The sequence below is a fragment of the Peromyscus eremicus genome, chromosome 20, assembly GCF_949786415.1.
Source record: "Peromyscus eremicus chromosome 20, PerEre_H2_v1, whole genome shotgun sequence".
Taxonomy (NCBI): Eukaryota; Metazoa; Chordata; class Mammalia; order Rodentia; family Cricetidae; genus Peromyscus; species Peromyscus eremicus.
The window spans coordinates 45,162,089-45,186,895 of NC_081436.1; the positions used below are offsets into that span (position 1 = coordinate 45,162,089).

General features: G+C 41.2%; 1 protein-coding gene across 1 annotated transcript in view; it reads left to right on the top strand.

Moving 5' to 3' along the window:
* The window catches only part of Sntb1 (syntrophin beta 1), a 250,803-nt gene that overhangs the window by 49,213 nt on the left and 176,783 nt on the right, over positions 1 to 24,807 (top strand). The window lies entirely within an intron of this gene.

Here is a 24,807-nt window from a genome sequence, read left to right on the forward strand (position 1 = left end):
AAGCATTATGCTCCAAAGTATAGGCCCCTGGGATAAATTGGTATAAATATGTTTTCTCTTACAAGATAAATTACAGAGTTCCCTTAGCTTTCCTATAGATTTCCCCTAGGTTTTGATATTTCAATTTTATTTATAAAAATTAATAGTATCCTCAAATTTTTAGGTACATTGTTTTTGTATAAAGTGAGACTCATGGGTTGTCATGGTTAAAATGTTGGGCAGTGACTCATTTCATGGCTGAAGTTCCTCTCCTATAACAGCTCTTGTTTCTCAAATCTGTCTGCTGTTTGTTCTGATCCACCCACCTACGTCCGCTAGACCCATCCTGACGCTCTCCCTTTATCTGCTGCTACTCCGCCTCACTTACTCTTCACAGCTCTAGGGGTGTATGCAGCGGTTTACAGGGACAAGCCTCCCACTGACAGAAGGAGGCTCACTTTCTGCCTTCAAGGAACTCCCTCTTTAGGTGTGTGACAAAGTTAGGCACACTGAGTTGTTAGACGGCAGCTGATGGTGGCTCTGCTCAACAGAAGGGCGGGACTGAAAGCGGAAGTGGAGTCAGTAAGAGAAGGGATGGGAATGTGTGGGAACCAAAGCGGTGTAAAGCTGTTTAGTTCCACCGGAAGAACTAAGCTCGGGTGCCAAGCTGCCCTTTAAAGGCGGCAAGGAACCGAGTATATGGCGCAGCTAGTTTGCCGTATGGACTGTTTCTCTTTTGATATATAGGAGGTAGATCTCAGAAGGGAATTATACGTGATTCCTCTAGGTTCTACAGGAACCTTCAATTCTCATATCCACCAATGGCCCAAATGTGGTGTGAGTGATGGCCTCTGAAACACCTATGTGTGATAGGACTCAGTAACCCTAAAAATGATTTTTGGAAAGGAACGTATTATTTTATTTCTTTTACTATGTTAACAACAACTCTTATAAAAATGGTCAGGGTACTTTCAATTTATCAGAGAGGAAAGTAATAGTAATATGTATAAAGATGGCACTTTTAAATTTATATGTATGTAATCATGTGCAGAAAAAATATACAGATTACATACATGCAAACATATATAAACACATCATATATACACCTCTCTCTCTCTCTCTCTCTCTCTCTCTCTCTCTCTCTCTCTGTGTGTGTGTGTGTGTGTGTGTGTGTGTGTGTGTGTGTGTTAATGAACTAACTCCAGTTATTCTGAAAGCTTTAACCTAGCCAAGGTGCTTGAACCAAAATCAATTTGGTTTTCTCATTATCGTTAGGTCTAATGAACCATTTTAACCTGTTCCCTTCTTCTAGTCTTGCCTTCTGCTAATTATCTGTTCCAATTTGATTGTCTCTCCTTCTTACTATGTATGTTACTTTTAATGAGATAAATCAGTTTGGAAGGGAGGTTTATGGGTACCAACAACTGGTGACAGGCTGCAATACCAAGATTGCCTATGTCATGTTTAATTCATTGGGGTATGTGCAAAGTTGCACCATTATGGCTGCTCTGAGCAATAACAAGGTGAGTGAAGAAGAATGGCTTGGAGAAGCTACCTAGCTACAATGTCTGATGTTTATTGAGTATCCATTGAGTGCAGACACTACACCTCTGAGTTTTTTTCTCTTAGTCCTTCTATTATTATTATTTCCGTTTTATGAAAAAAGAAATGGGCGCTTTAGAGGTTAAAGAGGTGGCTCCGGGTGATATAACTAGCAGCTGATGTAGTTGCTAGCTGGGAATTGGTTTTGTTTCTTCTCCTTTATATAATAGTTAATTGGAAAGAAGCCTTGAATCATGAGACAAATGTGTAAAGGTAAAGATAAAATTGGGGCCAGCTGTAAGACCAGACGTTTTCTCCCAATGCCAACCAATGCTGTCACCATGACAGGTGCAGGCATTATCATAGAGACAGGCTTCTTGCACATACACTGTATCTGGGAAATTCTAAGTCATAAGGATATCAGAATCTGCTGCAAGAAAAAGAAGTAGAAACAGGCACAGGAAAAATGGCTCCAGAGGCTTTATAAAAAGCCTCCTGTGTAAAATGACCTCCTGTACCCAGTTACCATGTCATAAACCCATCCATTACTACATAACACCTCTGCATAGTTCCCTAGATGCCGACTTAATGTGAACAACACATTCTTGGCCTAGATGAATTCATTGAACTTTAGAGTTTTTGTTGTTGTTATTGTTCCCACACTAGACCCTTCCAACACACACACACACACACACACACACACACACACACACACACACGCACATGTATTTCCTCCTTGGTATAACTGAACCCCTTTACTTGTCCTTTTGCTGACACATGAAACCTCCCTGTATTATCTTGCCTTATTGAAACTTCTCCATTATATACTATGACTCTTCCTGGCCAACTTGTTCTCTTGGCAATAATAGGTGGATAATTCGATGAAATCCAGGAATCATAGATTCCACTCCTTAGGAACCTGTTGTCATATTTAAACTGTAGGCTGATTCTGTAAGTTTTCAACACCTGAGTTGTAGCATATTGGAGCAATGATTCCAGGATGAAGGGTTCATTTATATTCTCCAGGAGCCCTTCCCATACTTAAATCAGAATTCCCTTTGTTCATGCATAAACCTGGTTCTGCTCGGAAGATGGAAGCCTGCCTTTCATTTTCCACCTGACATCTCATGACAGATGGGAACGGTCCTTTCCTCTTCTCCGCCTTAAGTTTTAGCATCTTTCCCTGAACAAAGGAGCATCCGTGACCCTTACTTAGTCAATTCCATTTAAACAGAAGGCCAGATACACCCCAGTGTATTCAATTATTTTATAAGCAATTTCCCTTTCTACAAGCATCTCCCTTCAGAGAGTCAGAGACCATTTTACAAATTGTACTGGCAGCATTTTTGCAAGTTGGAGCAAAGTGGTCTGCATCTGAGAACAAAAATTTAGAAGTAAATACAAAATTCCATTTTTGATGAATGGTTGATTAGCATTTTGTGTGTTATCTGAGTTATGCAACACCTAGAAAAACTGTCTTGACAAATAAATCACTAGGGAAGGAATTTCAAGCAAGCCAGGTGTTATGTGTGATGCTCTGAGGAGCCCATCGAATTATTTCACTTTGTAGGCATGCATAATCTAGCTCCATTGAATAATTACTTGGATAAGTGCATGAATTTGGAATCTTCGTGGTGCTCTTGCTATGTGATGGACCTTGGGCTCACTCCTGGTGATATGAAGGTTTTAGGGTGTTGCTATAAAATACAGTGGAGTGGTGGACAGTCCCTAAGACTTCCCTTCAAGGAGCTGCCATAAAGACATGGGACAATAGGCGTAGGAAATGATTAGGTGACATGGGACAAGTGTAAACAGAAAGATGCAATCTATAGAGCAGAGGTTAGGTTATATAACCTAGCATTTTTGTGGTGGCTTCCTCAGAGGGTTTTTTTTGTTGTTGTTGTTTTTATGTTTTTTTGGTTTGTTTGAATTTTTAAAGGACTGGAGAGGGATGGCTCATAGCTACCTATAACTTTACTCCTGGTCATTCAATGTTCACTTCTGACCTCCCCTGGCACCAGCATATACGCACATCTGCCCATACCCCTCCCCTCCCCCATACACACAAAATGAAAAATAAATCTTTTTAAAGATGTTATTTTGAGGGAATATTTTGGGAGATTATATGCATACACATGTACACTCATAATTACACACACATACATACACACGCGCGTGCACGCGCACACACACACCTACCTTAGAATTGGAATCTTTTTGAATAGCTCAAATCTGTTGGTTCTCTAGCTCCCACTGGACCACACACCCAAGACTGAGAAGTCATTTAGATGATGCTTTCCGCCTGCAGCTAGCCCCACCTCCCACCATGCTTTCAAGACACATTTACTCACTCACAAGCTCTTTTGTATCTGCTCCCCTGACTCTAAGTATCTGAGGTTGAAAACGCTACTGCAGAGTGCATTGGGGAATGATGCAGGAAAGGGCCCCGGGTATCATGAGAAGTGTCAGAAGGGAAGTGATCCCTGGTGCTGTGAAGGGTTGAAGTGTAAACGAGGTGGGATATGAAGTGGTGGATGGAGATGCTATGCAAAGAGACTGGAAAGGAAGGTAAGCAGGTGCCTGGTGGGAGAGCTCGGAGTTCTTTTATAGAAGCGTAACTTTGGAGAAGGCGTGGGAAAGATGGCGAAAGCCAGACCATGGCTTATAGCATTTACAGCCTCTTTCTCTTGGCAAACTCTCATTCTCCAAAGGCATTAATCCAGTGAATTAAAAATTGGAAGATGATAGAAAACAAAATCACTTAGTTACTAGAGCTAGAATGCTGGGCCATCCTTTGACCATTCTATCTGTATCAAGTGACTGCAGTTCATCTTCTAAGTATTCCTTGATTTCCATGTCCCCCTCAACCCTTCTGTTCCATCCATCTAAGACTTCTTCACCATGCCTAGGTATATTTCCTCCTTGAAGCTACCTCCCTGCCTTGGTCCTCATTTCCCTAAGGCAAGCTCTTGCTTAGTCTTCAGGCCTCCAAGTCAGGTCTGTAGCCTTGACCTAGCCCTGTTGTTTATTTCTTCTCAGACAACACAGGGCTTCCTCCTCTGTAGCCTCACACCGATCTCATCTTCTCCTCCACAGCGGATGTTAACAGGTTAGCCACTAGGGTCACCATCAGTCACTCGCAGCCTCTTCCACTGTAGCCTCCAATAAAGCTGTGATGCACGTGTGTGTTAATCTTACCACTGCATTAGTCAACATCCCACAAAGCAGAGGCAAGAGGATCGCCATGAGTTCAAGGGCAGTCTGATTTTCACAGTGAGTTGAAAGCGGGCCATGGCTTTCTAGTAAGATTCTGTCTCAAAAAAACAAAGTAATATATTATAATACTGTCCCCATGGAATAGGACTTATAAAAATAATTTACTTTCAAACAACAATACTTTTCATATTAATAATATAGAGTAACATTCTGCCACATCATTACTGAAAAGTAAGAACAAAGTGACCATGTGAGCAATGGGATGTTATGTATTCATTTCTTTAAATGAGCCCCATGATATGTATAAGATTGTTTTAGGAGCTGGTTTCTGTTTTTATGAAACATATGCTGATGAATGAATAAATTACAGAGTAAAGAATGGACGGTCAGCAAAGAGGAAAGAAAGAAGTAAGGAAGGGAGGAAGAAAAGAAGGGAGAGCAAGGAAGAGAGGAGAGAAGAGAGAGTTATTAGACTTAGAAATGAAATAATCTGTATTTGGTATGGATAGCTGGCCTTGCTACCCGAGGTTTCTTAGTACTTAACAATTAAAATGATCTGCGATAGAAAGTTTTAAGGCGAACACTTTCTTCATAAACCCTGATGTCTAGAGGTTTATAAAGTAAAAACTTAGGAAGAACCATGTGATTGTTTTGACTCAAATACTCAGGCAGTCTGTTCCCCCGAAACGACAACAGAATCCAAATTCACAAGGAGCTGGGTCAGGTCACAGCGACCATGTAGCAGCATAGAGCCATCGAGCGGTTGCTGAGCCACGCCTAGACATAATGTGCAGCTCTAAACCCAAGGCAGATACTTGATTCTAACCGCCTCTTAGCCTGTTTCAGTTTCCTTCTTTGCAAATCTTTATCAACACTTATACACAGACTTTCATAACAACCCAAAAATTCAACGGGCAACCACAAGACAAAGCCTCCTCCCTGTACACAGGCAACCACAGGACATGACCAGCAACTTAGAATAAACTTCAGTGGGTGGGTGTACAGAGGCACTGCAATCGTACGTGTTAAGTATATTGATCGGACTCCAAGACATGGAAAAATCAATACATTGAAGTAGACATCTTCAGAATGAGAACACTTTTCAGTAGGTCAACTGCTAGCATCCCATGAAAGGGGAAGTTTAAAACTCAGCCTTGCTCACAACTGGATCTGAAACAAACAGAATAAAGACTGTTTTCCTTTTTATTTACTGTTAATTTGCCCAAGAGCTAATTTTAAAAGTTGGGGGAAAAAAAGAGATTGTTGGAATAACTAGCCAGAAATAGGGTATGGCTCAGTCTTCCTATTTCATCCCTGGAAGACTCCAGTCTAATTTTTTCAAGACCTGCCACTGATTCAGTGTTTAAAAAGCCAGGCAAATTAAAAAATGATGATTATAACCAGTGTTAAAAGCACTGATTTTGGTTTATATCATGTGGCTTGTGTTTGCACTGTATTGCACATTTATATTAGTAGCTGACCTGTATTATTTCCATATTGAGTACCACACTACTTGATAGAGACATTATTACTAACAACAGCAAAAGTCACATTAATGCTGCTAGTGTTCTCTTATATGTAGAAGAGAAGATGTAGTCTCTGATAGGGTCATGTTACCCAGATCCAACAGCTGTGAAGGTACACGGCTGAAAATACAGATGCCTGAGTCTGTCTGCCTCTAATATTCCCATCCTACCATGTTTAGTGAAACCAGATCACTGCATCACACAGTGGCAAACATGTGTGGCATCAGGGCCACTCTCATAGTTTGCTGGGTACTGAAATATTAACCCCTTTGCTCCTGGGAGGAACTTCTAGGTTTTTACTTTTTCTGCAACTCTCTGCCCTGAGATGGAGGGTAAATTGAAGATCTAATGTGTTTCACTTTCCACAAGCCACTCCCAACATGATCTGGTGAGGCCACGGAACTCCTGAAACCCGAGACGGACTTTCTCAGCCAGCTAATCGCTTTACCATCCAGTCTCCACCTTTACTGCATGTGCCAGATACTTTAGCAAACAGAACCTTCGTGCTCAGCTTCCAGACCACAGTTCCCAGACCTCAGAAGGATGATGGCCACATATTTTTTGTTGTTGTCTTCCATCATTTCTATTTATGTGGCTAGATGTATTTTTAGAATAGATTTAAAAAGGAGTGGGGGAAAGCCCACCCCAAATGGCTTCCTGATCTAATACAGAGGATGCAGGAGCCTCACATCAGCAGACTGAACAGGATGTTGGCTGTTGCTACAACAGAACTTGTTTCGGGAGTAGGCTGTAGTTTATCTGAGGGGATGTCTGATTGCATGAGGAACAGGGAGTGAACGGTCCGGGTTATTTAGAGAATCCCATAGATAGTTTCTAATTGGTATCACGTATTCCAGTGCTGATAAGCATGTCTATTCAAGAGTTCACCAAACACAAAATAGTAATGTGTAAACGTGTTTCCTGTGGGAAAAGAATAGAGGAAAAAAGAGGAAACATAATCATTTTTTATCTCTCTCTACTCAAAGACAATCATGTTTAAAAATGAGCACACTGTTCTGGATTATTTTGTTTGGATGTGTACCTATCTGTGCATAAGTATGTGTACATATATGTGCCTACGTATGACTTTTGGTTTTTGAATGATAACTAAGACCTTAACTATAAATCCTACATGTTCACCTGACTACATTTTCACTTTAAAATATACCATGGACAACTTTCTCTTGGGGTGGGGGGAGCCCACTGCTTCAAACAAATACCTGACTCTATGAGTTTCCAGCTGCTTGGGTTGTTTTCTCCTAACAGACTACCCATAACGACATTTAAGTAACTCAAGTTTTGTTCAATAGCACCATAGAATAAGTGAATAAAGGAGCCTTTTTATGGACTGCAAATGCTGTACATATTCAAAGAGATTCAACCATACCCCAGGGAAAGTGGCTTCAGTAGATAGTCTAAATATAGGAAACACCATTTCTCTAATATTTACTAATATTGAAAGCTTATCACACTCAGTAATAAATATAACCTATTATTTTAAAAGCTGACCATATAATTCATTTTAATATGGTGATAATTGACACTGTTAGTCTTACAAAAAGACTGTACCTTTTCTTTACAAAAACAAACAAACAAAGAAACCACCTGGTTGGCTTTTTGTAGGTGTGAAAGACTAAAGTGGGAATGGTAATTTCTTTCTGCAAAGAGCCTGATGGCAAATACTTTGGATTTTGTGGTCTCTAAGATCTTTGTTATAACAGTTATACTTGGAAGCTGTATGAAACAGCTGTAGATAATAGATATGTCTGTGTTACAATAAAAATGTCTTGACACCCAGTGGATTTGACTGATGAGCTAGGATTTGCCAGCCCCTGAGACAAACCCTTGGGCATGTCTTTACAGATAAGATAGAGAAAACACAAGGCAATGGTACCCTGCATAAGGGCATAAATTAGGACAGTACTTTAAGGAACTTCTCTAAGTACTTTAAAGAGCCGGGGAGAAGAGTGGGCGAGGATTTGGAGACATGTGTTGTAGTATTGTGACCTTGTGTGGGGCTCAAGGAGAACCTAATATTCTCTGTGGTGTGGGTGGCTAAGGAATTTTATCACATCTGAAATTACTTTGAACTTGTTTCCTGTTGTGCTCTAAACAGGAGCTCTTCTGCATCAGTCACCCCTTTGTGAAACAAAGCTCACTTGGTAGCCTGCCCTGCAGAGGTGAGGGAAGAGAGGTACAGCCCCATAGGTGGAGAAGTGCAAACAAGACTCCATCCCCTGACCGGGGGTGGAGGGATGTAGCTCAGTAGGTAGAATGCTTGCCTTACATGCATAAAGTCCTTAATGACATAGAGGCAGGAAGACCACAACTTCAGGGTCATCTTTAGCTATATGGCATGTTGGGAACAGTAAGGAGCAACCACAGAAGGTCTCGTGGTGACTGAGAAGTTGAAGAAAGGGACTCGAGACAAATTCTCATAGGAGAATATAGTTCCGTTGCCTAAATCTTCTCAAGTCCCAGGAAAATGCTAGTATTTTCTGTCTTGTGGCTGTACAAGGCAATGTTCTAATAGGAAATAGATGTATCTACATATCCTGCAGCAAAGCCTATGCTGGACAAAGGGCACTAATCAAGAGGGACCCAACGATATTGGGAAGCCATGAACACCAGAGGCATGGAGACCAATTTAGAAGGCAAAAACTCTGTCACCAAGAGCCACTGAAGCCATGGGAAGAGGGGCCGCTGCTAGCACCTCTAGTTCTGTACAGCCAGAGTCACAGAGGATGTCTAGGTGGAGGAAACACACTATTTATTTCTACTTGCCCATGAACTCAAAGTGTCCAGACAGCATAGGAATCAGAGAGCGAGGGAGACTGGGTGATGCAGTCCATCAGTCAGCTATGATACCAAGGACAGAATGGGCTTGGAAATGTGGTGCTGTGATGGAGACTAGCCAGCAATTTGATTTGGGCAGCTAAAGAAAGGATATTACCAGAAATCTGGTGAGCTTGAGATACTGGTGTTGTAAAACTTTGCCAAATCATTTCGTGAAAAATGGTATTGTGTGACTTTAGTTGTTTGATTTAAACATGGCAACGGTGCTGGGTGCCTTGGCAGTTGATACTAGTAGCTCGCCCTTGCTGCTTGCTTTTGTTTGGTTTTTAAGAGTCTGCTAAATCCACTAAGTTAATCTCCATGGGCATCTCTGCAAGATTTCCTTTTTTTTCCCTGGGGTGGAAAAAAAAAAAAACTACCAACACTATATAAAAGAAAATATTGAAATGGAAAGAAAACGTGTGCCTGCCCTCCCAGTTCCTCAACATTTACAGCACGATGCTGTACATGCTGGCAAAATGGAGATGAATTTAGGCCACATCAAACACACAAAGTGTAACTGCAAAGGTTTGATTCTGAGTATGTGTATTCTGAGGGAGTGGGGAAGATCTATCTTCTTCAGATGAGTCAGCTTCCAGGGCTGGAACAAGAGCTAAGACAGATAACTTACATGTGTCTCCTGGTGTGGAACATGCTTTCTGTCTCACAGAATTGCATGGCCATCAGTGATTTTCGTTTGCTGAAATAAATCTGCTGGCTTCTGGAGGGACATAGAGATACTTTCCCTCTACTTTAATTTTTAGTAAAAGAGATCCTCCTGTACCATCCTCCAAAATTAAATTAATCAGATTTATTTCCTAATGAAATTAGAGGGGGGGAAGAAATAGAAGCAAATACATGAATTTTTCCATCACTTTGGCTTCTTGCTTGAGGGATTCCCTAGTCAGAAAAATCAATTATATTTTTTTTGTCTTTTAAAAAAATGACATTTAGAGCTACATGTTGTGGCATTTCATCCCAGCACTTGGGAAGCAGAGGCAGACAGATCTCAGAGTTTGAGGCCAGCCTGGTCTACAGAATGAGTTCCAGGCTGTCTAGTCTAACAAAGCTGGTGAACCTCTAGTAAAGTGAGGGACACTGGCTCAAAAAGTGTGGTAGAAAACGGATGAGGAAGACACTCAGCATCAACCTCTAGCATCTACACATGCACAACATCCATGCATGCCTACATGCCAACACACATGTGCATATGTATGTGACACCATGCACACAGAGACATGCACGACATTTTTTATATTAAATTCTTAGATGCAAAAAAAGAAATAGCCCCTACATTGTCTGAGTCACTGCTTAGCAACAAACAGTTTTAGGAAGTTCCATATTACCTGTCAATCTAGCAATGAGAATGGGATTGCTCAAGGATGCTCTTCTCCTCTCAAAGTACCTCAGACTTTAGACTAGATGTTGTTTATTTAGTGCTTTGGCCATAGATTTAAGGGGGTATTGCCTTATCTGGAGATATTTAATTAATACTTCTGCTGTTGCTACCAATCAAATTCCATTTGTTAGGTTTCCAACCTGCTTTGCTGACATCCATCCATTAACCCCAGGCCTTCTCATTGACCTCCCCTCTTCAGCCTTCCATTCACATTGCTGTTTACTCCTGTCTACAATATTGGTACCCATTAAGAAGGATGATGCCGGTCAAGTATCAGGTGCACTCATCATGAAGCCAAAAGACGGGTGTTGATCTTGTTTTTGTAATTAACTCACTGCTCCATGCAATTACGAGGCTCCAGATGATGATGAAGCACAGCCAGCCAGCCAGCCTGTAAGATGTGTGTCCTGCAACCTACCTGCTGCATTGGGACGACCTAACATGCTTTGTCTCTACTAATCACAGGTTTCCTGGTGTAACAACTGAGTAGAAATACACACACACACACACACACACAAAAAAAAAAAAAAAAAAAAAAAAAAAAAACAAACTTCTACTTCCTTGGTCTAATCACCAGTTTGTATCTCAAGAATGTCAAAGAAAGCTTATCATTCAAAGAGAAAAATGGACCTCTTAATTTGTATTATGGTCTTTAGTAATGAAATAGCCAGAAATATCCAACTGACAAGTAGAGGTGTTAGGAAGGTTGCAGATTTCATCGGTCTTGCAAGTACATCTAGAGCCGTGAGAGTTATCTAAGGAACAGTGTGCAGACATCGGCTTGTAGAATCGTTTTTCTTTTAGTTCTATTGTTTTCAGGACTGGGGTGTACATAAGAATTTAGAGATTTATGTACACAAAACTATGCAAGATGCTTTGAGACGTTTCTCAGTAGCAGTGCTGGCCCTTCTTGGATTCACCTCATGCTTTAGAGCAGAATGGCAGCTCCCACCCGATGCATACGATGGGTTTTTGTCCTTGTCCTTGTCTGCAGAGTCATTCTGGAGTTTACTTTTGCAAACTCTTGAACGTCTCCAAAACCCTGATTAATGATCACTGACTATGAAACAAGAAGAACCCTGAAAAGCAACTTCGTCGTTGCATTTTAAACGTCTTTAGAGTGTGTGTACACACGTGTGTGTCATGTAACGGACATGAAGTGAGTGAGAGGAGACTAAAAATGGAACACATTGTTTGCTCTCCTGAGCTTTGTCCCAGCTTGGATGGAGTGTGAGGACACAGCACTGTCGCTTCCACCCTGCTTTTCTGGGGCTGTAAAGAAGATGCAACATCCTTTGTCTGCAGTCACCGCCTTCCCCCAGAGCATTGCTCTGCACTTGTTCTCAGGGAAGTGGAGGCCTCTTTGATGACTTCCGCAGGGCCTCAGCAGAGCTTCCTGTAGTCTACTCCCATCTCACCTCACACTCTTTTGACTGTCTTTTGCACACTTGGGGATTTCTGCGCATTCTCTCTTCCTGGTCGTTTTTTAAAATAGAGATTGGGATTTGCATTTGGCTGATCCCTGTTCCTCCTTCCTGGCACCCACAACCTACATGTTGCTCTCTTTCACCTTCCCCTCTGCAAGGTCCACAGAGGGCCATGACTTAGTGGTCAGGAGTTGATGCTCTGCTTGGAGCCTCTACCAACCCTTTTATGGGGTTTGCCATGTCTTAGCAGAAGCAAATCCATTATTCTAGACTGTAAAGATACTATATGAAGCTCCAGGAAGGGAAAGATTGATGAAATGCTGCCTAGGAGGCTGGAAATAATTAATCAGTAGTCTAGAATTTCTGCCCTGAACTGTAGAAAGGTATTCAATACAAGAGTCATGTAGTCGAAGTAGGGAATCTTAGGGGTATGGTCCCTCACTCAATCCCCCTGCATTCTGCAGGAACATAAATGACCTCAGATCAACGTGATACATGCATTCAGTGGGATGCCTCCTCTAGATCCACCACAAGTGGTCTAAGGACCTCCCACAGTAACTTACTCGGCATGTTATAAGCCTAGATTGATACACTCTCCATGACATTTCATGAAAATCTGGTTTGATTGCTTTTCAAGCCAATGGAACACAAAGCTCCAGGGACACAGGAAACCATTGTCAATGGGGGCTGTTTGCTACATCAGAATGCTGGCACTTAAAGCCAGGGGCAGTAAATGGCAGCTGGTGGAAAGGAAAGGGTAATGGTGCTCTGTGCTTCACCTGGGCTTCTGACGTGTGTGTGTGTGTGTGTGTGTGTGTGTGTGTGTGTGTGTGTGTGTGTGTATGCTTGCTAAGCAGGGCATCACTTCCTCCCCTCCAGCTTTCCTCATGCCACTTAAATTAAAGAGCTTAAGCACCCTGCCTGTGGCAAAACAGATTATAGAAAGGAAGCAGGCAGCTGCCTTCCTGTTGAATTTCTCTTAGGGCCATTGGCTGATTTCCCCTGGGCAAAGACTGGCTACGGTAGGCGTCTGGGGTTGTGCACACTGCATGGTGTTTACTTGAGCCGGCTCTGACTCCCTGTTAATGCCGCCGTTTGAATAAGTCACATGGCGTTTATGATCTTCCCTCCCCTCCCCATTAAAGAGGAGTAATAGCAACACTTCTCCATCTGGGCAGAAGGCAAAAAATTTTTAAGAAGAATTAGGAAGCACTCTGCAAGGCCAAGTGCTCTGTAAATATTTAATACTTAGTAGCTGAGGTAAATGTCAGGAGGGTGTGGAACCCAACATTAGTCTTTTTGTTATGACAACTTTTTAGATGTGTTCCGTTCCCCAATCCAAACACTAGGGGCCCAGAACTTGTCTGATGTATTGTCCTTTTATTTTTCTTTTTTTGCTATGCCCAAATAGTTCCCATCCAACATCAAAAGCCACTCTAAGTACTCCACAAATAGTAGTCTTAGCTCTTTAGGGTCCCCAGTATGCCACTAAATAATCCACCATGTGCCTCTGCTTGTACAGGAAAACTTAAGCTTCTTGGGAAAAACCCTTCTTAGATAAAAGGACATCTTTGTGATTAAGCAGGTCTGTACAATTTTGTTCCAGGAAACCACCCCTCTGTCTCCTCCCTCCATGACCCTAGTTTACAGGAAGCCCTTTCTTTTCATTAAGGAGGAGCATTTTCAACAGGTGGGCTTATATAATTCCCTTTCAACTTCCCAACCCTGTGGGTGTTTGTAATGAATCGTGTTCTGCATCTGCCCCTGGCAGAAAGGTTTGCTGGTGGATAGCAATGGGGCAGATAGACTGAGTATAGAAATAGGCAGAAGGGAGATTATTTCAAAAATATTCAATATAATATATGGAAGTCTCCAACTATGGTATCAAAGTTTTAAGCTCCATTCTTTTTCTAGGCATTATAAGAGCTTTTCAGTAAACAATTGTCTGGACATGGTCTCACAGCTGAGATCTGCCATGTGGAAGGACTACTCTGGCCCCACTGTTCATGGCTCTCCCATTGCCACACCCACCTCAGCAGCCTACCAGAAGAGCAATTCTTAAAAAGCAAGATTGGCCTCACAGCTTTAGTATGTTCCCAGACTGTTCTTGCTGGAACAGAACAGAGACTAGGTTCTGGAATTCTTGAGATGCCATGTGTTGGGAGAAAACAAATATAAATAAATACTGTGTCTTTTCTTAGTTTAATAAAGAGTTTATTGGTGGCATGTGCCGCTCTGAGACTGACATGTATTTGTCCTGAGCTTTGCAAATTGTATGGGACTTCCGTGTGCATCATCATCTCATACTGTTCTAAAGCTTCTGTTGATGTCTGATGATGATGTTAGAGAGCAGAGGGAGGGTGAATGGTTGATAGTATTGGAGGAATAGTTGTGTTACATTAAGAAAAAAGAGCTGGGCAGTGGTGGCACATGCCTTTAATCCCAGCACGCAGGGAGGCAGAGACAGGCAGATCTCTGTAAATTCGAAGCCAGCCTGGTCTACACAGTGAGTTCCAGGACAGCCAGAGAGAGATACACAGAGAAACTCTGTCTTGAAAAACCAAAAAGAAAAAAAGAGCTAGATTAAGGAGGAAAGACAGTTACTTAGCCTCAAAGGTTTACATTCTGTAGCTAACAGAAAATAACTTGTTTTCCCTATTAAATAATGAAGCAGTGTAAGTCTCTTGTTAATTTTTTTTGAGACAGGGTCTCTCTGTGTAGCCCTGGCTTTCCTGGAACTCACTCTGTAGATCAGGCTGGCCTCAAGCTAAGAGATCTGCCTGGTGGGATTGAATGGGTGCCCCACCACGCCCGGCTAACAATGTAAGTCTTATCCTATTTGTCGTTAATGTTTTGCATCTTCTGCAGTAGACACTACTTCCATTTCATTCAAAAAGTCTTTACAAGTGTGACTTTTCTAGTAGGCATTGTTGTTTATATTTTCATGATTCCTGAGAATTTGGTGTGGTAGTCCATTCGAACTGCTTCAACAAATTACATAAGCTAGGTGGTTTATATGTAATGAGTATTTCTCTCAGTTTTGGAGACGGAGAAGTCCATGACTGCAATTCAATAGGGTCTTCTTCTGATGTACAGATGGTGCCTTCTTCTGTACCATCACACAAGTCAGGGTTTCTGCTTTCTTGTGGAGGAGGTTCATTTCAATCATGAGGGATCCATCCCTATAGTCTAACAGCCTCCCAAAAGCTCTTCCCTCCTAATTCCTAATACCATCACCTTGGGTGTTAGGATTTCAACACATGAATTGAGAGGGAGACGTAAGCATTCAGACCCTGGCAGTCAGTTCACCCAGTTGTTTTCTTCACCAGTCTAATTTTTACTATGTATTCCCCACTTTTAGAAGCTAAACAGTAACTCCCTGGCATCTACATCAACTGGGTTGGTTTAGCCACATACATGCATATATGATGTCTTTGGGGAGACTTAGTATGGATTAAGAATAGGAAAATGAAGAGGCCTAACAACATTAGTGCAGCCATGACAAAATGCAGACAACAACACTAGAACTAGGCCTCACCCTTACAATAACCAGGAAAAGCCACAAACTGTACCTGCAGGAGACCAATCAGAATTGAAACAAATAAGTGCTAGATGCTCCAAAACATTAAAGATAGCTTACATCACTTGTGTATTAGTTGCCAATTCCCTTGCAGCAACGCCAGTACCAATCTCTGTTTGACAAGATTTCTGTGCCCCACTCCTGCCCAATCAGGAGTTCAACCCCCATCTGAATCCAGAATTCCCCTACACCCCCATCCTTTACTCCTTAAAAACCCCGCCATAACTGAGCTCAGGGCTCTCCCTGATCCAACCGCTGTGTCGGAATGGATGGAGAGCCCAAGCTCAAGCTTGCAATAAAGGCTCTTTGCTTTTGCATACGTACACAGACTTCTGTTAGTCTCTGAGGGAGAGGGGGGCTCATGATGCCGGCATAACAGAAAACACATTATGATCAATGAGAAAGAGGTTGAGAAAAATTCTGAGGAGGGAATGAGAACTGTACTGCAAAGGAAGTGGAGAGCAGTTAAAAGCTAGGCTTTGTGAAGTCCAGCTGTCACATACTGGCCATCAATCTTCCCTTCGCCGGGGAAGTCAGTAGCTGCTCTGTTCCCTTAAGTGACTTCTAAACTTTAATATTCCGTGAATATCTGAGAACTACTCACAATTAAGTCTGCCTGAGTTGGTTTCAATTTAGATTCTATCAAAAACTGATCACTTTATAGTGTCAGATTTGGTTACAAATTTTGTTTCCTCCTTTCTTAGAAAATTCTGGTAGAATGAACATATACTATACAAGTCATGGATTTTCTTTTAAACTGAAAATGATGTATAGCCAACTACTAGTTACTTGATGCCTTATAGTTAACAAGTTTTTCTGATATTGCGCATTTGTTTAGAGTACTAAATAGGTTTCCACAGCAGTATGGGGTTGGACAAAGGTAATAATACCTACTTACATAACAAGACTGAGAAGATGAAATGAGGTATCATTTGTGAAGTACTTTGCATACCATGCAGAGCACTCACTTCTAAGGCCTGTACTTCCTGTCTGAAGAAAGAAACTCAGAGATCAGATGGTACGTGATATGTACAAGGTTCCATCACAAGTCAGATTTAAGAGCCAGCACAGGACTGTCGTCCCACCACACTAACTATCATGTTGATGAACAGTCAAACCACATAATATTTAAGTTTCAGGTCACAAATTACTGAGAAGAATTTAAGGTTTTAAAATGTCAATGCATAAGACACAGGTGAGAGATAATGAATACCTCACCCAGGTGTGATTAAGATATCATGTCAAAGTTATATATGCCTATGGCATAGGTATGGCTATGTAATCAACATGGCTTAGGGGAATCAAGTGCTTTTAATTTTGCTCCAGCTCCTAAGTCTTTCTCATTTCTATATTGCTTTAGCATATTAATAAGTAGTTAGCTAGCCTTGGAGTACCTAGTGTGAGACAGAAAGGTCCTGCATAATAAAACTCTATGCTGGTGGAGTTAAGTAACTTGTGGGGACTGTTTATATGTCCTATGCTTCCTCACCTCCCAATATAATGTCATGAAAATGTTTTTAACCGGGGAAAGTTGTCATCTTAAGAAAAACCAGGTCTTTATAGAATTTAGAGATAAACTTACAGTTGCTGGCTCTTGGCTTTTCTTTATAGATCCATGATACATTTTGGGTTGTCTCCCATAGTTTTATGATCATGGAAGGTCTTCTGAGTATTTATCAACTTTTTTCTTTATGATTATCTCCCACCCATTATGATTCACCCATCATCAACAATAACAGTATTTGGGAATATACTGAGAAGCACTTTGGAACTGCTACTGTGATGTGATAATCTGACCTCTCCTTGACTCCTGCCGCTCTTCCCCTCCCTCCTGGAAGAATCTCAGGATGACTCATGTGTTCCTCTGTGCATGGGTTTCTTTACTGAGGCTGCCATATCAACATTCCATGGACTGAGTGGCTTAGTCGGCAGAAATTTCTGGTGGTTGTGTAGGCTGGAAATCCAAGATAAAGGTGTTGTCAAGTTTGAGGTCTCCTGAGGTCACTCTCCATGCTTTGCAGATGAATACCTTCTCCCTGTGTCTCCACAGTCTTCCTGTAGGTGTGTATCTCCAAGGTCTCTTGTATGTGTCCTAATGTCACCTGGTGATAAGGACAGTAACTACTCTTACGAACCAGAGTCTGCCCTAATGGACTCCTCTCAATGTAGTTATTTTCTTAAAGATTTTACCTTCAACAAGTCATGTTCTGAGGTAATAAGGGCAGGAACTTAAACATACAAATTTCTGAAAAGTATACAATTCTGTCCCTAGCCTGGTGTCAATCATTAAATCCCTGGGATTTGTTGCCTTGGTTATCTGCTTCTATGATGCTGTTGCTTCCAATCTTCTGGATAGGGATTGTTTCTGGAGGTTGTTGATTTGTCCCCCAAGCCCTGATTTCCTGGCTGACTCAGGTTTGTGGGATGTTAGTGGCATTGAAGATACATTATCATGCAGTCTAAATTGCTGGCTGAAATTATAGCCCTCCTCCACCAGGGTAAAGACTATTTCCTTAAGACACAATTTAAACAGATTCTGTACTCTTTCAAACCTAATGCCCTTAACTATTTTGATCACTTCTCCCTATGGACTCTATTTCATGTACTCTCCTTTGAACATCACAAATTCTCTCAGGGGCTGGACTGGAGAAGAGTTGGGATGTATTCAGATCTAAACCTCCGTTATCACCATATAGCCCATCATCCTTCAATCACCAGACGCTCTCAGAAATCTTCACAGTAGTGTTTTTGTTTTTGTTGTTGTTTGCTTATTTATTTTTACTCCACAAGAGTTCCCAAACAATGAAAAAATAAAACTACATTGCTTACTATAGCGCTGGTCATTTGCTCTGAATTATCCAATTAGGCTCTACTGCTGCAAGTTCTACTAGCCTACATTACTGTACCATAGGGGTCATTCCTCTAGCTCAAGGATCAATCTGGTTTGAAACCTAGAACTGTCATTGGCTTCTGCGATCATCAGGGTTTGATTCCCCAAGGGTTTTAACTTCTTCATCTATAAGGGTGTGATGATGAGAGTAACTAGGGTTACTGCCATAGGCATTAGACAACGTTATATAAAGCTTGGTACACAGGAAGTGCTAGGTACCTGTCAGTATTCCTGAGCAAATGAAACTTGAAGACAGACTTGAACTTGGGTTGTCAACTTTCTTCTTCCTTCTCCTCCTCTGTTATTTGCATTCAACAAAATATTTATTGACTATCTGTCATGTGCTCAGCAGTGTGCTAAGTTCTTTCTATTCATTGATCTTATTTAATTCTTTGCAATAAACCTCAAGGTTGTTATTATTATTATTCTCAGAGCCTTACTATCATAGAGCTAAGACAGATGTGGTAACTTTCTGCCAGACCTTAGGGCACAGTGAGAAATCCAAATGTTAAACTAGTAATCTCAATGAAGTAATTATACACTCTACTCATCCTTGAGGCAGTGCCTCTTTCTCCATAGTGACTATCAAATCCTATAGCTTAAGAAGAGTCTGCCATTGCTAAGTATTGTGTGTTGTGACATTATGTCACCAACTTCCTTTCAGTAACAAACCTAAAACATAGATGGAACAAAATGGACACAATATGGTTGTTTCTATTGTTAGGTTAGAGCTAATAATTTGTGAGAACTATCCATGCCCCATTCCTCATTCAGAAGGGACCAAAATGTTTGGAAATAGCAGGCAGCAATCTTAGAAAGGCAGTAGAGGAAAGAGAAACATGACGAGGTTGCCTTGGTGGGAGCACAGGAAAGACCTGTTGCTGGGGAATGTGACTTCTGAGTCTGAGCCCTGCAGCTCTATGGGGCAATGCTGAACAGAAGGCTGAGGTTTTAGGGAGGAAAATGGTGCTGACACCTGTGCATATGGCATCTTCTACCAGCCAAGCATCTGCTCCAGGCCCTTCATGGAAAGGCTCCGCCAGATTTCTAACACTGATTAGACAGTCTTATTCATGCAAAGTGATCCCTGGGGTGTGCTGACTCACTCTAGCAAGAGGAAAACAGCAGGCCACATGATGATCCAGAAATCAATTTTAGCATCGCTTATTTATTTATCTAGTCATTGTGTGTGTTTCTAATACTTCGGATACATGTAATTTTATTCCCAGTCAGGGCCTGTTAGAGAAAATTATTCCCCTCTGCCATCCCTGGCGTTTTGGATACTGTCTAATGTCTACAGTTCAGAGCAGCGGGCTCTGTTCACAACGCACCTTGCCATGGGTGTGCTGTGACAAAATTACAACTTCCTGAAGACACAAGCAGACAATGGATTTGTGTCTGTCAAGGTGGATTCTGTACCCTAGGGGGTAGCCAGTAAGTGTCTCTGAGAAACATCTTGTGTTACCTACTCCTATGGTCTTTCTTTGTTCAAAATAAAAATCATCAACACAGAGATGAAGTCAATGGTATAACAACATGAAAAACAGGAAAGGAAAACTATTCATGTCAAGAACATTGATTGCATCTACAGGATCAAAATGAGGATCTTGCTTTTTTCCCTCAAATGCAAGGAATATCCAGAAAACTTCTTTCAAGGGTGATCTCTGCTAGAGACAGCTAACTTCACTTTGTATGTTGTTACTGCTTTTTGGTTTTAAATACCAAGACTGTGGTAGTTACTGTCTTCTTCTCAGTGGCTCAAGGTCACAGAGATGAGTGAGTTAACCTACAAGCCACAGGAAGGCATTTGACAACCAGAGGAGAATTGAGAAAAGAAGTTGATTTTCCCACAAGTCATGTCATCACTGTAAAGAAAAGAACACAGCCTTGGTGGCCTATAAAGTGTCAGCAATAACACTCCTCAAAGGTTCCAAGCTTCCCAACTTTTCATTTTCAGACCCTCATGGAGAGATAAGCATCCTAACTGGAGCCAAATAGCTTCTGGGGCTGTCAAAGTAAGCTCTTGTTTTGAAGCGCAACTCTCTGCTTATAAAGTCTCCCATTCCTAAGAAATAAAATCGTCCATTCCCCTTCACAGAAATTATACAAAATAAAACCATCTCTTCCCCTTTGCAGAAATTATACAGCATTGGGGAATGCTGAGTGTTCTCAGATAAGGTTCATTGTAGAACAAGTTAAAAATTCAACAAGTCATAATCATAACCCAGAATTAAGCCCATTGTATCCAATGGCAGCTGGGGTTGCTGGATGGCAGAAAACAGAGCTGTGCCCTAAACATCTGCAAGTCTGGGTTCTTCTTCTGAGCCTGGTCCACACTGGCTGAGTGGTCCAGGACCAGGCTGTTCTCAATGGGCCCCAGTTCCCTGCCTTTGCTTCATCCCTGTGTCTCCCATCCACACAATCACCTAGGTCAATGGTTCACAACCTGTGGTCATGACCCTTTTGGACATCAAATGACCCTTTTACATGTCAGATATCCTGTGTATCACATATTTACATTACAATTCATAACAGTAGCAAATTACAGTTATGAAGTAGCAACAAAAAGAATTGTATGGTTAGGGGTCACCACAACATGAGGAACTGTATTAAAGTGTTACAGCATTAGGAAGGTTGAGAACCACTGACCTAGGACCTTCTGTACACCAACTTTCTGTGACTCAGCATGAAAAGGGAGTTATTCTTTCCTAAAGAAAATATAAGCAACCAGACTTAAATATCCTAGAACTTGTCTCTTCAAAACCTAGCCCACCAGCTTTTTATAACCTACCTCATAGTGAGGGGATTGGTCCTACTCATCCTATTTCTAAGGCTTTGCGATTGACTACATATCTTTATGGAAGATATGTGGCTACAGTGTACAAGAATTGTGTTGGGGTTTTTGTTGTGGTGTTTACTTATAAAAGAAAGGAAAAAATAAAGAATTGAGCATTCTTTTTTTCTCCTTTCCTCTTGAGCAACCTAAAATAGGCAGGATGTAATTTAACTTGGATTATGAAACTGAAGTTTACTCAGTTAGCTGAAAATACTAATACTTTTTCTTCTGAGCTATTATTTATTAAACTACCCCAAGACAGGCATGGTGCTAAGTGCTCTTTCATGCATACCCACTGTCTCTGATTCTCTAGCTTTCTCACTTTCCCTCTCTTTCTTGGAATATTATTTAAACCTCTTAAGTCCCCATGAAGTACAAAGATATTAAGGGCTCTGCTTAGGGTCACCTAACTCGTCCTAGCAACAGAAACGTAACAGGCCAGTATAGTGAAGAAATGTAAGAGCAATATTTTCCTTTTGCAGAACTAAAATCATTGTGAGACCTCTTTTAAGGCCACCACTCAAATGGTTGGGATCCATTAGAATGCTTTCCATGATGCAGTCGGTACTCGGTTTGGCTAAATGGATTCCTGAGTTCATGAAAACACTAGTTACATATGAAACACACTCTGGTGTGGTTGATAGACTTGACAGTGTATTTGTTATGTGTTAAGAAGGCTGCTTTTATAGTCTCTGTATATGCACTTTGACCTGATGTCATGGTGTTCCAGGAGCAGAAGCTATGGTATTCAGACTCTTGTCAAAAATATTTTGGTGGGAAGAACAGATGTAACAAAGCAGGTTTTGCCTTGGACACATCTTCCATGGTACACCTGTCCTGTCCTGTGAGCTGATGGTAAACTGACCATGAACTCTTGTCTTGCTCCTTCAGCTTACTCAGAAAACACTAAGACTTCCATTTCAGGCTCTTTGATAAGCATAGATTTGAGTGATATTAACTATGATTATAACTATATAGAAATGATCTAAAATTAGTCTTAGGTAATTAATGTGTGCATAGGATACATAATTCAAAGATTCCAAGTCTGATCCCTGAACTTAATTATCCCTATTCACCCCACTCCCCATTTAGAATCAGCCTCAATTACCAATCTCTTTCAGATCCCTTCTAAACAACCGTAAGTACTTCCATATGTATACATTCATCTTCCATACTGAGTGACATACTTTATGTTAGTCTATATCTTGAATTTAAAAAAATACAATTTAAAAAACACTATTCAACACACTGGGATCAATTAGTAAATTTAATTTTATCTAACAAACTATTCACAAAGGCAACTGACAACTGAGACGGGACAGAAAAACGCTTATCTTCCTGGTAATACTAGCCCAATGCAATGTTCAGAAAGGTTTGCCCCGGGAGTTAAGTCTGTACTCCATCATAGCTCCTCTGTGGTCAGGTGATACGTCAGAAAGAGCACCAGGTCTGGAGTCAAAATCACATGGGGTAGACTGGCTACTCACTGAACTGGTGATCAACGAACCAAGAAGAGTGATGGGGAATTTCTCAGCTCAGTGTTGAGAACCCGGCAAGGCTGACCCAGGAATGTCAAAATATCGACTGTCTCCTGAATCTGGACTGTAGTCACTAGGGTCTCCTTCAACCCAGCCTGAGTCTTGTTGCAGTACTTGGGCTACTGTGGGGAAATGTACCTGACAAGCACTCTGTTCTCTGACAGCAGTGACAAGCATTTCCTGTGCACTGTTGCTGCCCTGAACTCTGCATGTGATTATAGTTTAGCATTCACACCAGCTCTGCATGTAGTTGCCTTGAGGTTCATTATTTTAAGGTTAGGGACTGGGCAGTAAAAGAAGTCATTCTCAGTCATCTTTCAGGCAAAGGGCAGGCCACAATTTGTGCGGCATCCACTTGCCTGTTCCTTACGCTCCTCACCGGTCTCTTGTGGGATTCAGATGTTTTTATTCCCTATCAGCATAGAAATGAACTCATGAGCATCAGCCTGGTTCTGGCACTTGTCTCACATTTTTTGGTCAGGTTTTAAATTTATTGTAACTAAAATGAAGAGAGGAGTCTGACTTTGACCCACAGACTACATATTACTCATCACTGTGCTGGTCTGCAAGTGAGAGTTTTTACTGGGTGGGATTTCCGTTCCCTCCTACTCCACTCTCCCAACCCACTCTCCGGGAGAACCTCCCTGCCTCTCAATTGCTGGCTCACAGCAGGCGCCATACAACTCCTACAGTATAATGCCTAATAAAGAGAGAAAAGTGTTGACTGAGAATCCTGGCAAATGTTATTTAAGCTGAAGAGGACCACTACAGATTGACTATTGGAGCATCAATGCTGGTAACGCCGGGCCGTGAGCCTGTCAGGCTTCCAGCTTCAGACTGTTATGACTGTTTAATCACCAGCCGTATTCCACATTGCCAGAATGTGCCTCTCCAAACCCCAACTGGAAGTTCAATATCGATTACAATCAGCTATATGCACTCCTACTTTGTGGGTCTTTAATAGCTTCCATCCCGCAGCACTGACAGAAACTTCCCAGATAATGGCTCTAATTCCTTTGAATACTCATGCCCTTACTTATATGCAACAGAAAAACAAAAACTCTGACACAACTGTTTTCCTTCTGCCGATTTTCTTTTTAACAATTAGTTGAAGAGGGTCTATCTCAAAATACCTACTTTATCCTTACCTGTTCTTGAAATCCATTCATAAATTCATCTTGCTACTTGAGTAATTGCGGGAATTATATACTTAAAAGTGATATGAAATTGAAAGACAAGTTTAATTCATGCATCATATTTTTATCACACTGTGCCAGAAGTAGGTAGTTCTTGATCTTTTGTGTCAGCAAATAGATTCCTGACCCAGAAAAATGTCTGCTCCTTGGTCAACAATGCTTCTTAGAATGTCTAGGGAACTAGAGATGATAACCAGAGCATGGAAATAGCATCATGTTTTTAAGTGACAGTTAGCGACGTCTTAGAAATATGTCCAGAATAGACTTTTTGAGACAATGTGATACGCACAGTCCTTATACAATGGCATGCATGATAACGTTTGCTTCTACAACATCAATGAACAGAGAGGATATATATTCCTGTTAAACACATGGGGAAAACAGCAGTCCTTACTGAGTGAGGAGGGGAGATAGGTAGAGCGTTCAATATGGTGCGCACTGAACTCTCAAGCTCCCTTCTCACTCATCGTCTCAGATGGAAGAGATGAATTTATTACCAACCAACAGTCATGGCTCTTAAGTTTTTTGTTTTCTTTTCTTTCTAAAATAGGGAAATCATTTTATTGCAATGGACTCGCTCACAAATAAAAACATCATGAGGCTAAGGTAGCCACTAAAACACTCTCCTGGCCACAAACTCTATATGTCTCAATGAGCTTTTATACATTTGGTATGGCCTTTTGAAGGTGTGGAACTTCGCTTAGTGCTTAATGCTTTCACTATCAATTACATTTCTTACTCAGTTATCCACCACAAAAAAAGAAAAACATGACAGAATTAAAACTATGAAAACAATTATATCTGCTTTCATGAATTTTTATCTTTAAAATCGTGTGTCCTTTA